The sequence below is a fragment of the Petaurus breviceps genome, unplaced genomic scaffold, assembly GCF_028583685.1.
Source record: "Petaurus breviceps papuanus isolate PSGF00001 unplaced genomic scaffold, PetGlider_PUasm1.0 186, whole genome shotgun sequence".
Taxonomy (NCBI): Eukaryota; Metazoa; Chordata; class Mammalia; order Diprotodontia; family Petauridae; genus Petaurus; species Petaurus breviceps.
In genome coordinates, this window is record NW_027185798.1 from 17,045,368 (window position 1) to 17,063,730 (window position 18,363).

The 18,363-nt window shown below is 44.8% G+C and overlaps 1 protein-coding gene and 1 pseudogene across 1 annotated transcript in view; both read right to left on the reverse strand.

Moving 5' to 3' along the window:
• Window positions 1–18,363, reverse strand: part of AKAP10 (A-kinase anchoring protein 10) — a 101,891-nt gene that overhangs the window by 24,401 nt on the left and 59,127 nt on the right. The window lies entirely within an intron of this gene.
• LOC138162047 (immunoglobulin superfamily DCC subclass member 3 pseudogene) lies at window positions 7,228–10,661 on the reverse strand (annotated as a pseudogene).

The window sequence follows — 18,363 nt, forward strand, 5'->3', positions numbered from 1 at the left end:
TTTTATTGAAATATAGCATTTGATTTAATTATTTAAAAACCTTATTCTGAGAAAGGGTCCATAGGCTTGTCAAAGGGATGCACAACACCCACCAGAACCCATCTTCCAAGGGCAGTGGGACATATGAGCTGTTAGTCAAGAAGGGAGGTCAGGGCTGTAGATCAGGTTTGGGGATCCTGCAGGGGTGATATATCCCCTCCACCTCTTAGACTACTTCGCTTTCTTTAAAGGTTAATGAAAATGCCACCTTCCACACAAGGCATTTCCTCATCCCCCAGCTGCTAGTGCCCTCTGTGCCTCCCCATTCCTTTGTATACAATCTGTATCTACTCACACGTATACATGTTGTCTCCCTGGATAGACTGTAACCTACCTGGGGGGAGGGATTATTTACTTTTTGCCTTTGTGTTCTCACCACCAGTGCCACTCAAAGTGTCTAGCCCATATTTGGTGCTTACTGGCAATTGCTTGATAATAACAATGGTGTAAGTGTTTGTTGATTTTTTGGTGTAATGGAAAATCTGCTGGATTTAGAGACGGAAGACCTGGTTTTGATTCCTGGTTCTCTTGTGAGACGTTAGGCAAGTCACTTAACCTCCACGGGCCTCAGTTTCCTTCTCTGTAAAACAAGGGGGCTGAACTAGGCAGTTCTCCATGTATGACCCTGAGAGTGTAGAGAGACAAAGAAAGGATTCCTGCTGGCTGCAGAAGGCTCTGGCAGGGTAGTGTCCAGCCCAAGTCTGGACTTCCTGCCAATCAATGCCCCCTTGAGGATTTCTGTGTGCAGGGCTGAGCTCCTGGTCTCCATCGGGATTCAGGATTGCTAACTCCATGGCCCCACAGGATGGAGGAAATGGGCAGTGGGACAGGACGTTCACTTCCTGCTAACTTGGGAGAAGATGATAACACATGAGTTCCTCTCAGCAGCAGACAATGGAAAGAGGAACACTGGTTTCTCAGTGGGGGCAATTTACAAAATATAGTAAAACCTCATCAATATGGGCTCCACTAACGAGAAATTTCTATTTCTCGGGCAATTAAAAAACAACCACCTTAAAACACAAACTTTTTTAAAAAAAGGTTTAAAAAATCCCCTTAAAATGTGACCGTCTCAACTCAAATTTGTAGTATTTGATTATACTGATTTGTTATAAAGACAGGCTTTTCTTTGGAGGTGGTAATGAGAGAAAAAAAGGAAGCCAGAAAAGACCATCAGTGAAATATTTTAAAAATACAGAGACACAGACTAGCTGGGAAATGTCTGCCATGCTATATGTAACATATATTTAAAAACAATCTCTATGTTTCATACATAAGCCTCTTTTTTTCTAGCTATATAAATAATGAGTATTTCTATAACACTTGAAGATTTGTAGAGGGCTTTGCATAAGTTATCTCGTGGGAGCCTTACAACAGCCGTAGGAGGTAGATGCTTTTATGATCCGAATTTTACAAAAAACTCAGGCTGAGGTGTTTCAGTGATTTGCACACAGTTAAGTACCTGAGGAAGGATTTGAACTCTGGCCTTCCTGCCTCTGAGTCCAATAGGCTAATCTAGTTGCCTATTGGCATGCTTGCTTATGATTCTCTAGTTCATAATAAAACAAATTTTAAGAAATTAAAAGCTGGAGGCGGCTAGGTGGCACAGTGAATAGAGCACTGGCCCTGAAGTCAGGAGGACCTGAGTTCAAATTCGGCCTTAGATACTTAACACTTACTAGCCATGTGATCTTGGGCAAATCACTTAACTCCAACTGCCCTGCATCCCCCCTCCAAAAAGCAAAAAAAAAAAAGAAAAGAAATTAAAAGCTGTATATAAATACAAGTTCAGTTAACAAGCATTTATCACGCCCCTACTATGGGCCAGGCAAAAAAAAAGTCCTATCAATCAACATGCATTTATTAAGGCCCTACTGAGTGCATGAATACAAAGAAAGGAAAAAACCAACTAAGTCCATGTCAATCAATAAGCATTTATTAAGTGCCTACTGTATGCCAGGCCCTGTGCTAGGCAGGACAAAGACAAGACTACTCAAGGAGTCTGCTGTCTCAATCAGGCCACAAACCAGTTGGCTATGCAAATTAAGAAGTAGATCCACGGGGTGGGGGCGGGGGGGCGGGGAAGCTCCTCCAGAAGAGAACCAAATGAGGTTTATCAAGGCATTCAAACAGGCTCGGCAGGGCCCCTGTGTGGAAATAGGCACTGGAACTTAGTTGGCAATCACAGCTCGTACTAGATCATAGACTGCCTTTCTTCAAAAATGTTCCTGGCCCCGGCTGCTTGGTAAGAAGCATGAGATTGGGTGGGGCACGTTGTGCAAGGAGACACAGATTTATCTGTGCCCAGCATTCCTGGACACTCCCACTGTCCCTGGAACTGAGATCTTCGCTTCCCTCACTCTCCCAAACCCCCAGCCCAGCAGCAGATAGCTCAAGCACACCCCTCCTCTGGCTGGCTGGGGGAGGATCCCCTTGTCCCATCCAAATCTGTGCCCCTGGGACAGAAGAATCCTTCTCCCTGGTGGGGGCAGAATGAATAACCAGAGGAGGCAAGAGAAAGGTCAATGGGCACAAAGTCTGCCTGCCCTGAGAGTCCCAAGCCTCAGGATATATGGGCTTCGCTAAGGATCCTAACTAGGTGAGCTGTCCAGCCCAGAAGGGGCCACCCTGAGCAGGAGGAAGGGAGATCGCCACAGAGAACAACCAAGGCTTGGTGCTAGAAGAGAAACCATGGGGCAACCATGGGGGCAACCTCCCCCCCACCCCCGCCAGCTTCCTCCAGGCCCTGTGACATGACAATTCCAGAAATCACCCAGAGACCAGTGGGTGGGCAGGATGAAGAAAGCCAAGGGAAAGAACGAGGAGGAGGAAGAGAGGAGAGGAAAGGGGAGGGAAGAGGGAGGGAAGCAGAGAATAATAACAACTAACATTTATGTGATGTTTATAGAGAAACTCTGTGAGGCAATGACTATTATTGTCCCCATTTTACAGATGAGGAAACTGAGTCTCAAAGCAGTGAAATGATTGACTCATAGTCCCAGAGTTGGTGTCAGAATGTGAACTCAGGTGTATCCCTTGTCTAAGCCCAGTTCTTTTCATTACAACATGCCCATAGAGGAGGTTATGACCCTTTGGTGAAGCCTGGAAGCAGTAGATAGGAACAGGTCCATGATGGGGTCATAGAATTGGCAGAGTGAGTCAGTAGTGGATTGGGAGTCTGAGTATCTGGGTTCAAATCCATACATTTTGAATCTGGGTAATCTGGGGCAAGGCACTAAGCACCTCTATCCTCAGTCCACAACTCTGAAAATGAGGGAGTTGGACCAGATGACCTCTAAAGTCCTTTCCTTGCTCTAAATCTGACACTATGACTCGTCTCAGAGGAAGAAGGTTCCCATGGAAAGGTGGATCTCTATTCTAAAATTAATCAATCTAGAGATTCCCTGTACAGATATTAGAGCAGGACAGGCCAAGGGGGCCTCCCAGGCTCTGTTTTGCACTTGGAGTCCTCAGACCAAAGCAGCAGCAGAGAGAACCCCTGTTGGCAGCGAGCTCTCTCTGTCCTCTCCAAGCCTCCCAGCCCTTCCAGCTTTCACCTTAGTTTGACTGTCTGCTGGGCTAAGCTCCCAAAGCACTAGCTGGAAGACAGGCTTTCCCAACCATGTATCCAAGGAACAGGCCAGGAGCCACCGAGGGCAGAGGTGACTTGTGGGGAGAGACCAGGAGGGAGAGAGATGCTGCTGTCAAGCATTCATCGGCCCCCAACCTGGTGTCCCAACAGTCTCCTCCAGACTCTGACCCTCCTGGCCTTCCTTCAAGGCTCAAGTCTGGTGCCACCTCCTCCAGGATGCCCTTTCTGGTCCTTCTAATGAATAGAACTCTCTCCTTCCTGATTCCTTGTCTTCGTATCATATGGGTGGCACAGTGGAGGCATGTCTCTGTGGAGGGGGTGGGGTTCTGTTCTAAAGTCAATGCAAAATAATTGTACCTGATGGAAGATGGAAGTTTCTATCAGGGAGCCTGATGGACCAGAGCTGATTACTATGGAAACAACCGAATGTAAATTTTATTATTCAATACACAAAACTAAACTGTAGGTGAAGAGGGTGGAGGTGGGAGAAAGAAAATAGATCTGTTCATTCCATTTTTTTTTTTTTAAAGAAAGAAAAGAAAGCTGGAAACCAGGATTTCAGATAGAAGAAAATAGAAACGAGTAAAGACTTAGCTGGCAGAAAAACTGATGATTACAGTAAAAAAAAAAAACCTAACTCTCAAAAAGGCTTCACACATAAGCGTGATTATATTAGAGCGATGATCTCACCGCCACAGAACTGTTTCTTCTTCTTGCTTCGGCATGAGGCAAAAGAGGAGACAAAGAAGTCAAAGGGAACACAAGACAGCAGGGGCCTGTTGCCCAACTACCAACGTTAAGAAGGCCAGCTAAAGGTTTCCTTCTCATTACCTCTACCAGCCTAAGCAGAAGAGTGTATGTTGTTGTTCCATCATGTCTGACCCTGTGACCCCATTTGGGGTTTACTAGGCATAGATACTAGAATGGCTTGCCATTTTCTTCTCTAGCTCATTTTACAGAGGAGGAAACTGAGGCAAACAGGGTAAAGTGACTCATCCAGGGTCACACAGACTCAGTGTTCTATCCACTGCTCCACCTAGCTGCCCATGTGAATATGAGGAAGAGATTACTGAATGACCCTCAGTGTGGTGGGATACCCATACTCTGGGAGGTATTAGGGACCTGAGCCCTTTCTTGCTAAGGAAACAACAGATTCCCATCTCCCATTTCATAGCCAACCACTTAAGGAAGTCAGCATGCTACACAGGAAAGATCCCTGCCTCTGGACACGATGGATCTGAATTCAAATCCCACCTTAGATGCTTACTCCCTATGAGACCTTGGGTAGGACAATGACTCTCCCTGGGTCTCAGTTTCCCCAACTGTAAAATGAGGGGACTGGAAGAAATCAATAGTGTCAAACTCAAATAGAAATGGGGCCATTAAACTGGACATAAACGGGGGAAAATTTTACAGGTTTCTCTGATAAAGGCCTCATCTCTCAAATATATAGAGAACTGAGTCAAATTTTTAAGAATAAAAGTTATTCCCCCCATTGATAAATGGCCAAAGGATATGAACAGGCAGTTTTCAGACAAAAAAAAAATCAAAACTATCTACAGTTGTATGAAAAAATGCTCACAATCACTACTGATTAGAGAAATGCAAATTACAACAATCTTGGGGGGTTCTGCCCACATACATCTATCAGGCTGGTTAATATGACAGAAAAGGAAAACAATAAATGTTGGAGGGGATGTGGGAAAATCGGGATATTAATGCTGTGAAGCTGTGAACTGAGGCAGCCATTCTGGAGAGCAATTCTCAACTATGCTCAAAGGGCTACCACACCATACATACCCTTTGACCTGGCAATATTACTACTAAGTCTGTATCCCAAAGACATTTTTTTTAAAAAGAGGAAAGGGACCTAAAAGTACCAAAATATTTCTAGCAGTTCTTTTTGTGGTGGCAAAGAATTGGAAATTGAGGGGATACCTATCTACTGGGGATGGCTGAACAAACAATGGTATATGATTGTAATGGAATATTATTGTGCTATAAGAAATCACAAAATGATTTCAGAAAAACCTGGACTTACACGAACTGATGCAAAGTGAGCAAAACCAGAACACTGAACACAGTAAGAACAATATCGTATAATGACCAGCTATCAATGACAGCTATTTTCAGCAACACAATGATCCAAGATGATTCCAAAGGAGGCATGAAAAATGCCATCCGCCTCCAGAAAAAGAACCAATGGAGTATGAATGAAGATCGAAGTATACTATTTTTTACTTTATTTTTTTTCATGTGGGTTTTTCTTTAGGGGGGTGGGTGGGCGTTGTCTGTTTTCTTTCACAACATGACTAATATGGAAATGTTTTGCATGACTGCACATGTGCAACCTATATCAAATTGCTTGCTGTCTTAGGGAGTGGGGAGGAGTGGGAGGGAAGGAAAGAATTTGGAACTCAAAATTAAAAAAAACAATAAATATTGAAAATTGTTTTTACATGTAATTGGAAAAAATATTATTTTAAACTGCACATAAGGATCCTGTGGGCATCCTATTGACTTATAAAACCACATATTTATGTTCTATTATATTTTTTATTTTGCTAAATATTTCTTAATTACATTTTAATAGGTGCTGGGCCTGTCTGTGTTTGATACCTCAAGACTAGCTGACCTCTGAGCTCCCTTCCAGCAATAGATCAGGGATCACATACTTGATGTTCATGATGTTTAAAAAAAAAAAAAACTTTAATAGCTGTTTTTAAATATAATTAAAGGTAGCTAGGTGGTATAGTGGATAGAACTCTGGGCCTGGAGTCAGGAAGACCTGAGTTCAAATTCAGTCTCATATGATTACTAGTTGTGTGATGCTGGACAAGTAACTTAATCACTATCTGCCTCAGTTCCCTACACTGTAAAATGGGTATAATAATAGCACCTACTTTCCCAGGGTTGTTGAGAGGATCAAAGCAGATAACTGTAAAGTGCAAACCTTAAAGCACTCTGTGGATATTAGTGATCATTATTATTTATTTTCTTTGTGATTCTATGTATTTTGTTCTATGCATACACAAACATGGTTCTGAGAAAAGGTCCATAGGCTTCACCAGACTCGGCCAAAGGGGACCCTACCACAAAAAAAGGAGTCATGATCCTAAGACATTTAACTTCTCTGCCTTTTTGCTCAGTTCCTTTAATGGCCTCTGAACTTAACCTTGATCATCACCTCAAGACCCCACCCCTACCCCCACTGACACCAATCTACCATGGTATTACTATCAAGTCATATTTTCTGCCCTATATTCTAGCCAATGGGCTGATCTTGATACCCAACCTGCATACCCCCATCTCTCTGCCTACGCTCACACCCTTCCTTCCTGCCCTTTCCAAGAGTACTCTTTGCTCCCCATCCTTCAAAGCTCAACTCAATTTGACTGATTGGGAAGCTAGCTAGAAGCAGAAGCTGGGTCCATCTCAGGAGTAGAAAAGATTCTGGCATGGGATGGAAGGTTGAAGGTGACTTCTAACCCTTTCTTCACCTCTCTCACAGTCCCCCCTAAGGTGTCTGGTTCATGAAACTGGAGCTGGAAACCATTTAGTCCCCCTCATTTCCCAGATGAGGCCCAGACAAAGTGATCTATCCAAGGTCTCACTCTCCTTCAAATTACCTTCTGTTTACTTGTGTACAATTCATGCCCTGGGCCTCAGTTTCCTCATCTGTAGGATGGGGGGGAAGGGACTGGACTAAGATGACCTCCCTGATGTCCCTTCAACACTAAATCTCTGATGCTTTCAGCTATAGCTTTACTTCCTAAATCCTTCCTTCAACTGGTTTGGGTTAACCATGGTGGTTCTGCAACCAGGGGAGGGGCTGAGGTGGAGCCACAGCGGCCTCTGCTGGCCGATAGCTAGAACAACACTAGCTGAAGGCAAAGACTATCTGGTCTGAGCTTCTACTCCCACCCAGCCCGGTGGAGATGCTCATATAGAGGGGTCTTCTTCCCTTTCTCCTTATTTCTACAACATACTTGACAAGAGGTCATCCAGCCTCCCTTGGAAGATCACAGATAAAGCCAGGAACCCACTCCCTCACGAGACAGCCCACTGTACTTCTAGCTTAATTGTTGGTGCAAAATATACCTCTAATTTCCATGCATTTCTGCAGGACAGGGGTTCTTTGCCTTGCTTGTGCTATGCACCCATTCTCAGAATAAGGTTCTCAAACGCACAGAGTAAATACACAGGATTACATGCAAAACCAATTATATCGGAATACAGTAATCAAAAAAAATTTTTTTTTGTTCTCCATTTCGGCTTTTATTTGCAACAAAGCTGTAGCACCAGGGTACTCCAGGGAATGGGCACCTTCTCTACAAGGTTTTGTGTGTTGGCTGTTCTGAACCAGCATTCCAATCTGCCTTCACACTACTCTTGGGTCAGGCTGCTTCTGCTCCCATGTTGGAGGGTATTTGGAGTGTCTGGGATTGGGTTTGTGGAAGTTTTTCATTGGTACTAGTGTAACTCAGCAAAGTCTTGACGAGCACAGGGTTTGGGTACGGTACACACCTAAGCCCTTGACATCCTTCCACTGTCCATTCTCAGAATTTTTTTGGCATGATACTAGGAGGGTGTAGAAAAGTGGGTGAAGGGCTGGGCTTAGGATGTGGAGGTTTTGGTTTTGGGGTCAAGAAGGGTGTTCGGGGAACGGGAAGGGCTACAGAGGCTCCTCTGTGCCCCAAAGGTTGGCACTGATGGGGCAGGAGGGGGAAAATGAATTTTTTCCCCTAGGAGGAGCTGCCCACAGCCCCTGTGCTTATTCTACTAGGGGTTCATGCCTGCAAAAAACATAACTGACTCAAACTAAATTCTCTGCATTCGAAAATAGAAGTCAAATGGGAGAGAAGGAAAATAAGGCCTTCAGAGAAGGCCACTGCTTTGGATTGTGGGGCAGGACAATACCTCAACACCCCTCCAAACTCCAAACCTCCATTGATGGTTTGGGGTGTTTCTGGTTACTCACGAGAAGATGTGCCTGAACATACATGAAGCATGTGTACACACATGATGACTAGGCTCTGGAAGAATTCAGAGGTAGGCAACTGAGAGGAAGCACCTTCGAATGCGCAGACTGAAGCATTTTGAGCTGCTGAGATTGGAAAAGAGATGCCTGCGTGGCCAGGTCAGGACACTGACTCATCTGAACTTAATCAGGAGAGGAATAAAAGGGGGAAGAAGAGTTGGGTAAGAGGGAAAAGGGTCTGGCTGTAGAACAGGGAAGAATGTGACAACGGAACCCCTTGCCCCATCTCCCTCTTTTGGGGAGACCCTTAAAGCTATACATCTTTGGGAAGTCATATTTGGATTGAGACAGATTCTGGATTGTGGAAGAGGGACCTGGACAGGAGTTTGGGAGCTGGTGGGGGATAGACCTCTCACCTGAGTATTTGGTGTGTTGGGAGACATAATCTGGCCCCCAAAATTCCCTTCACTGGAAGGGAGAACTATAAATGAAGAAATGATAGTGAGAAAACTTTCTCCCCTTCCCCTACCCAGGTGCTGAGGTAGCTTTGGTTCTGTCCTGACTCTGAAAGTAGGGTAGGGTGAGGTAGATTCTTTGGTGGTTCCGAAGTTTTTCAGGGTGAGCAGGGAGGAAGACCCCCTAGGCTGTAGACTGTTGCTCCACAGTGACCTGGGAAATGAGCTCAATCCTCCCTCCATGTTTTCCGCCACTCTCCAGCTGACCTAGTGAGGCCCTGTCAGCAGAGCCTGGGGGTACTGTCCAGTGCTCCCTAGATCTTTTCCTGCAGAGGAAACTGATGCCAACCCAGGAGGAAGCAGAGGAGACAGATGATGAGGGCAGCAAAGCCCACATGGATGCCCACAAACACCCCTGACATAGGGGTGTTCCCGATGAATGGGTTTCCCCATCCTGGCTGCAGAGGCATCCTGCCTTGGGCTCTGTGTCTGCTGTCAAGGCATCCCGCAATGAGACAAAACGGGCTGTGCTGTTTCCATCCCCATTTCTGTTGAAGGCCTGAAGCTTAATCTCATATAGGGCAGCAGGCTCTAGGTCAGTGTAGAGGAAGGAGCTGGCATTGCTGGCTAAAAGGTGGGGTCCCTCAAAATGGGCAGCTGGCAGCTTTCTGTGGAAGAGCTTGAAGCCTTGGATGAGACCAGGCTGAGGAGGCAGATCCCAGAAGGCCTGAACTGAGGTGGCATTGAGCACTTTGGTGTAGAAGCCAAGAGCTGCAGGAGCACTGCCCATGGTGGTGATGTGTACAGGACGAAAGTCAGGGCTAGCACCCTCGGCAGAATACGCCCGCAGACAGATGGAATAGGTAGTTGCTGGATCAAGATTGGTGAAAACATGTTCAAAAGTCCCTTTGCTCACCGCCTCCTGCAATTCCCTGCCAGGTGCCTCTCCTTCAGGCTGGAGATGTAGCACATAGCCAATGATACTGGGGTTGTCGTCAGTAGAAGGAGGTTCCCAGGAGACTCGGAGAGTGGAGGCAGAGAGGGCAGAGGCCTGCAGGCCTGGTGGAACCGGGGGTGGCTCTGGGGCTGCAGTTACAGCCAGGTGGGCACTGGCCTGGTTGGAACCTGCACTGTTCTCTGCCACGCATTGGTAGATGGCCTCATCCTCTGCTGTGACACCAGCCATCATCAGTGTGCTGTTGTTGTGGGTGAGCTTGACATTTCCAGGGCTCAGGCCCTTTCCATTCTTCAGCCAGATCAACCGGGGTTCAGGAACATCATGGGCCACACATGTGAAGATGGCACTGCTGCAAGGGGGTTTCAGCATAGACTATGGCCACTGAACAAACTCTGGAGGGGCCTGCACCAGAAGGACCCCCTGGGCTATTCGCCGGACCCTGGGGCCTGGTCGGTTTGCAGCGCAGACATATACTCCAGAGTGCTGGACAGATACATATGAGATCATCAGGTTCCCAGTCCCCAGGACCTGGATTCCTTCCACCCCAATGGAGCGACCGTCCAGGTGACTCCAGGAGACCAGGGGTCAAGGATAGCCCATAGCAATGCACTCCAGCACTGCAGTCTGGTGCACAGTGAGCCATCAAAATATTTTTTTAAAAATAAATTTACTGACAACATTGTACGATCACTAACTTTGATAAGACTTAGCTCTTCTCAGCAATACAATGATCTAAGACAGTTCCAAAAGACTCGTGATGGAAAGTGCTATCCACATCCAGAGAAAGAGCTACAGAGTATGAATGTAGACCGAGGCACACTATTTTCTTTTTTGGGGTTTTTTCTTTCTCATGGTTTTTCCCTTTTGTTCTGATTCTTCTTTTACAACATGACTAATGTGGAAATATGTTTAATATGACTGTATATGTATAGCCTGTATCAGATTTCATGCCATCTTAGGGAGGGAGAAGGGAAAACTTAAGACTCAGAATCTTACAAAAATGAATGCTGAAAACTAATAATAAATAAATCAATTAAACAGATAAGTTTGCTGACCCCCCAGCTTAAGGACCAATGCTCAAAGGCCAAGCAGAGTCCTCCAGGAACCTGAGGAGAGCTACCATGTTCCCTGTATCTTCTCTTCTCCAGTCTGAACATTCTCCATACAGCATTCCCTCCCTTAAGGATCCTTGTCACCCTCATCTGGACCCTTACCAGTTCATCAACGTCTTTCCTAAAATAGGGTACCCAGAACTGAACTCATGAGGGCCCTGTGTATCTGATGATGGCAGAGAGAGCATGCAAGTTTGGGATACCTGGGTTGGAGATCCACCTCTTAGCAACCCTGGGCAAGTCGAAGACTGTAAGCTGCAGAACAGGTGCTGACCTGCATTAGTAGAGGGGATTTTCTCAATGGGAGGAAGGGAGTTTCCTACAGGACAGGTAAAAATAAATTATCTTTGTTCTATAAATAGCATACTTATTTAACACAAACTAGACCAACTCCTTGGAGCCTCATAAAAAAGTACACAAGCGCTGCTATTAGGGAATATTGGGTTTGCTCAAGAGAAGGCAGTGGCAGGAATGGTTCATGACGCTGCAAGGACTGCTATAGGAACTTGTGGCTTAAACTTAACCACTTTCTGCAAGATGCACACATCAGACATGCAATCCCAGAGCAGGAAGAGTCCACCACAGCCTGGCTGGAAGAAGGGCAAGAGGGAAGGGCCTATAGTGGCCTCATAAGGAGAGGCTTTTTTGCTGATTAGGTTGTTAGACTAGGGGGTCTTTTTTTCATGCTATGGACCCCTTTGGTAACCTGGTGAAGCCTCTTCTCAGAATCATGGATTTTAAAAAAGTGCCTAATGGGGGCAGCTAGGAGGCACAGTGAATAGAGCACCGGCCCTGTGGAGTCAGGAGGAACTGGGTTCAAGTCCAACCTCAGACACAACACACACACACACACAAAACCTAGCCATGTGACCTCGGGTAAGTCACAACCTCAACTGCCCTCCAAAAAGCAAAAAAAAAAAAAAGGTGCCTAAGATTTCAAAGGAAACCAATTACACTGAAATAATTATGAAATTTCTTTTTAAGAGTTTATGGATCCCAGGTTATGAAACTCCTCGTCCGAGATACATGAAACTACATCTCAATCTCCTTGTCAAGCCTTTCCTGACCACATCAGGTTGGAGTGATCTTTCTGTCTTCTCCAAATCTGGATCAAAGCAGAGAACAAGCTGGCTTTAGCACAGAAGGGCCTTCAGGGTTTTAGTCATCCATCAGTTCACAGAGGAGGAAACTGGAGGCCAAGAGAAGTTACTAACAGCCAAGTTCCCACAGGGAACCAAGTGGAGAAGAGAGGATTCTCTCAGGTCCTCTGACCAAATCTAGTGCTCTTCTCAAAATCAGTCATTGCTGGATCTCTGGAGGATTAGAAGCCAGAAGAAAAAGAAAAACCCCAACCAAACCTATTAAACTGCATTGTCTATTGTAGGTTTCCAATAAAATTCTAAGTTCCCAATAAAATTCCAGCAGCTTAACAGAGTTTTTTGAAATGAACTTTTTCTTCTGGCTTTTAACACAAACTTTGTCACCAAGTTCTTGGCCCAGCTCCCTGAAGAAGGCAGTTCCATTGGGCTTCCCTACCACAGAATACATCCTCCATTTATCTAGTACTCTTGCCACACTTCCTCCAATGAGATACCAGTGCTTTGGGGAGGGATAAAGCCTCAGTGATAAACTCATCTAGGGCAGGGACCTCTCTCTACTTGGGCAGTCATGACCCTAGTTCAGGCCCTCACCACCTCCTGCCTAGGACCTCCAGCCCCCCTCTCATCCATCCTCCACACAGCTGCCAAAGTGATGTCACCAAGGCAGAGGTCTCATCATGCCATGAAAATCTTCCCTGCCTCTAGAATAGTCCTCCATAATATGGTACCTTCCATGCTCATTTCATATGGTTCCCCCCTTCACACACTCTCCATTCCACTGAGGAGTTTAACTAACTTTGAACCATCCTGGTTTTAACAGGACTGTACCTTGTTGAGAAAACAGAAAAAAATAACAATTTTTACCTGTGCAAAAATACAAGTGGCTCTTTAAAATACATGTTTCTTGTTTTGGAAATTGTTCCTACCCTTTAATTATATCATTTATATCTTAAATAAAGCCCAGTGGCTCCCCATCACTTCCAGGATCAAATGTAAGAGGTTGTTTGGCATTCAAAGCCAACTTCAAAGCCCAATCCCTCCTACCTTTCCAGTCTTCTCACACATTACTCCCCCCACCAGGCGCTCTTGGATCCAGTGACACTGGCTAATTCTATCCCATTGTGCTGTGCACAGAGCGTTTACAGATCTGGTTAGTGATTTAATTCAACAAGTATTTATTAGGCACCTACTGTTAGTAGATAAAAATGAAAAAATGAGCTTAGTTCCTCCCCCAAGAAGCTCACATTCTAGATTATAACTCTCCTTACATTAGAATCTTACAGGAAACCCACTGATTAAACTGAGATAGGGTACCACATAAACTCCCAGCTGGGATAACACTGTTCCCCATGTCCCTGGCGATCATGTAGCTTTAGCATCAGAAACACTGGTGGGAGAACTACGCCTCCAGAGGGTGCTGAGAAGCTGGCACCCACACGCTCAGGAGGAGCCCTCCAGATGGCTTGGGCTGTGCTGGGTCTCTCCCAGAGTTTTTGGTGATCTGAATGGACATCAGAGGTTCTGTCCACTTAAGGCTTGAACCATAATCTCCTCTATGTTAACACTAACTTCTGCCCTACGCAGCCCATTTCATAGCTCTAATCATTGAGGACATCTTTTCCTTATGCAAAGTATAAACTAGCCTCTCATCGCTGCTCTCAGCTCTGAGCTCTCCTCCCTACTTTCTCTAGATGTCTCCTATGTACCTACCTATTTATATGTTGTTTCTTCTAGCAGAAGGTGAGTTGCTTGAGGGTAGGGGCTATTTCTGCCTTTTTTTGACTGCCTCAGACCACAGACCGAGCAAAACAATGCCGATCCTTCTCTCCCGAATTATAATCCTTCACATCCTCAAGTTCTTTTTCAGCCACAGCTCCTTCACCCAGTCCTGATATAACATCATTTCCTGTCCTTAGCCACCTCCATCACCCATCCATGGACCTCCCTAAATGCACACACCCTCTACAGTGCCTTGTGGAAACGATTCGCTCAGTTGACAAAAGCCAAGCCAACTTCTATCAATGGTGAGGCTGCTTCTTCTGGGGAGGAAGGTGGTTTTTCTGAGCAGGAGCAGTGACACAAGGAAGGTAGAAGCATCTCTGGCCTACAACTGGGTGATCCTTGGGGTTATAAAAACCAGAAGAGGTCGGATCTGGCTGAAAAGTTTAAGAGCCATTCTTAGTAAGAGATGCTGAACATCAGATACTCAATTTCAGTGCTGCTAAGTATGGAAGACTCCACATAGAGTGGGGAGTCTGGGGATGGCCTGGTGGGTCTTAGGTCACATTAGTGAGCGTAGGGCCTTTAAGGAACATGTCACAAAGGCCTATGAAATTCAGACAGCTTCTGGGGCTCCAGATAGTCTACCTTAAGCACTGCCATGGCATTTGTCAAACATTCAAGGTGAGGCAGGGGATCAGTTTCTGTCTCCACAAGCTGTAAGTTCTGCAGGGCAGGGACTATGCCCAAACTTCACTGTATGTCTGGAGCGTGCCTAATGCCTTATGCACATAAAAGACTCCATGGCAGCACTGATTTGAATAGGACATCATATTTTACCAGCAGAGAGGGAACAGAATAATCGCTATCTCTGAAGAACTAATTTTTCATTAATCAGAAAGTCTTTTCTCCAATTATAGGAAATTAGTATGGTTTAACTACATACATAAATGCCTAACCAAATGTAGAATATTTTACAATTGAACCTTGTGTGGATTCAGAACTGACCAATTCTGCCACTTTTTACACACCCTAAAAGTCTATAACATCATAGATGCAAAGGCATGAAGGTGCATCTTGCTTTGTGGGAAAGACAAGTTCTTGAAAACTTGAGTCTACCCTAGATTGTATAAATTGTTATCCCTAAAGAAGTTGGAGGCTTGATGATGCTCTGTGAATTCTCTTCTAAGTAACTGAGAACTCTAAGGGTTGCAAAGTCTTTAGCAGACAATTCTCCATTGAGTCCCACTACCCAGGGAGCGACACTGATGACAGGTAAAATAACAATTTTGCAGATGAGAAAGCTAAAGCACAGGAAAGCTGTGGTCACACAACTAATGTCCTTTGACCCCAAGTCCAGACTCTATCTCAAATACGATCCTGAAAACCAGAAAGTTTTTTTTTTTTTGCTTTTTGGAGGGCAGTTGGGGTTAAGTGACTTGCCCAAAGTAACATGGCTAATAAATGTGTTAAGTGTCTGAGGCTGGATTTGAACTCAGGTCCTCCTGACTCCAGGGCCGGTGCTCTATTCACTGCGCCACCTAGCCGCCCCCCAGAAAGTTTCTATTAAACAAATAGTCACTTCCCATTTTATTTTGCAAACCAGATTTTTAAAAAAGGCAGGTTTCCCTTAAGAATGAGTGTATGAGCACTTTTGGTTGGTTTCTTTTGCAGTTCTAAATTTACAGAAATATCTCCAGGAAATAATATTTATGCCCAAATTCCCCTGCCTCTCCCTTCCCCCTCCCCCACTATTCTATTACTTCATCAGTGTTCCTACATTAGGCAGCAGCCGCATGCTTACACCTTAGACAAGAGACCCTCACTTGAATTAGTTCTGGAACATTTCCTGAAGGTTGCAATGAAGCTGGCTTAGGGTGAGGGTAGAGTCATGGCATAAATGGAAATAATCATTTTCATATGGCTGGAAGAAATAACCACTGATTTTACTTTATCTGTACTCTACCATCACATTTTTAAGTAGGTCCTATAACATCAGCTTAAGTTATTTGGGAATTCTGACAGGAATTGTGAAGCTAATCTTTGCATTATCCTAAGGGAAGGGAATGCTTCCTTTATAACTTCACAGTGTAGAAATTCATCAAGGCCATTTAGAAGGTCTAGTGGTGCACGTGCGCGTGCGTGTGTGTGTACACAAGACAGCTGAGCTCCTGTCCACAATGCCTCCAAACGGATCTATAAGATGTACCAGACTGAATCCTGATGGAAAAGACAAGACAGTGCGTCTTTTGTCTGGCCTAAGTCAGCAGACCCTGAGACTGGTGGGAGCACCCAAGGAGATGCTGCACCAGTATAAGAGAAGGTCCCAGACTCATGCTAGAGCACCCCTAGACCCACACCAGGACACTGCCATGCAGAGAGGTGCCAACTTGTAGTTTTATTATTCATTACCCAATCCTGAGTCAAAATGCAGGGTGGGGTGAGAAGGGAACCTGCCCACAGGAGCCCTGGGTGATGTCCTGAGAAAGGGAGATCAGAAGCCATCAGCAGTAGCAATGTGGCTCAGACCCCAAGCTCACAGCTGGGTTTCACTTCCAACATCTAGTCAGCCTGCAGATAAGCAAAGCAGGAAACCCAGGCTGAAGGGAAGCTGATGATTCTGCCACTTTGAACCCAACAGAGCTTTCTAACTGGCTAAGAGGGGAGGGGGTCTAATAGAATTCTACACTTGTACAGACCCAAACTTGCAGTGCCCAGACCTGGTGGGCAGCAAACAGACTGCCTGGATCAGACACCTTAGGGAGCACCGAAAGCTTGCAAGTCCTCAGCCCATCCCTCAGATCCCTAAATAACACAACATTCAATACCCCAAGAAAGCAGCAACAGGACCTTCTCTCCAGAAGTGCTGCAGGGCCCAACCCTAACACTGAATCTGAAGTCAGGAAATATGAAGAATGGTTCAAACTATAATGAACTATCATGGCAGCAGGGACACTCAAGACACAAATGCAGAGGAAGAGAATATCTCTAAAACATCTATAAGCAAAGCCTCAGAGAAAAACACAGCTTGGGCACAAACTCAATTATAATTGCTGGAAGACATGGAGAATTAAACAATCTTTTTACAAATGGAATGAGAGCACTTCAGGAATAAACTAGAAAAGAAATGAGAGCTATGGAAGAAAGAACTGGAAAGGGAATTAATAGTTCATCAAGGGATGTTCAAAATTTTGCCCAAGCAACAAATTCCTTGAAAATTTGAATGGACCTAATGGAAGTCAAATACTTCACGAGACAACAAGAAATATTAAAATTAAGTCAAAAGGGTGGGGAAAAAAAAACAGAAGAAAATGTAAAGTCTCTCTTAGCAAAAACAAGTGACCTGGAAAAGAGATCAAGGAGAGATAATTGAAGAATCACTGGACTGCTTCAAAGCCATGACCAAAAAAAGAACCCAGACATCCCATTTCAAGATATCTTAAAATTAAACTGCCAAGACCGTAGAACAAGAGGACAAAGTGGAAAGAGAAAGAATACACCATTCACTCCTGAAAGCAACTCCAAAATGAAAACTCCTAGGAACTTCGTAGCCACAAGTCAGAGCTTCCAGGTCAAATTAAAAATACTTCAAGTAGCCAAAAAGAATTCAAGACCTGAGGAACCACAGCCTGGATCATCTATGGTTGATTCAGCAGCCATCACTAGAAAGGGGCAGGAAATTTGGAATATGATATTCCAGAAGGCAATGGACATGGACTTACAACCAAGAATAAGCAAAACTGAGTGTAATCCTATAGGGGAAAAAAATGGACCTTTAATGAAATGGAGGATTTCCAAGCATTCCTGATCAAAAGAACAGAGCAGCTTAGGAACTCTGAAGTTCAAACACAGATGTGAAGAGAAGCACAAAACAACAGCAACAACAAACAGGAACGAACCATGATAAAGGACGAAACAAGGACAAACGGCTTTCTTTGCAATATGGGGAAAGGGCGTGTGTTTCTTTTCTGAAACCATCATCATCAGGGTTCACAGAGGCAGTCCAAAAGATGAGGCCTGGGAGTGGTTCTGTTATGTCTTAACGATTTTAAGGAAAGAAAAGGGAAGAGGAATACACTGGGGGGAAAGGGAAAATTACCCCACAGAATCAGGGTGTAAAAGTAAACATTTACACTAACAACAAAGAGGGAGAAAGGGAAAGCAGCTAATGCCTGAACCTTACTCTCATCTATACTGGTCAAAGACATACACACTGCTGGGGAAAAAAAATCCATTTCACTCTATAGGAAAATAGGAGGGAAAAGGGAGAAGGGAGAAAGAGAAATAAAGGGAAGGTCAATTAAGAGAGGGATGGGTCCTAAGCAAAACAAACTGTTAGGATCTACAAAAATATTTATAGTTATTTTGAGGTAGCAAAGGATCAGAATCTGAGGGAACATCCACAAA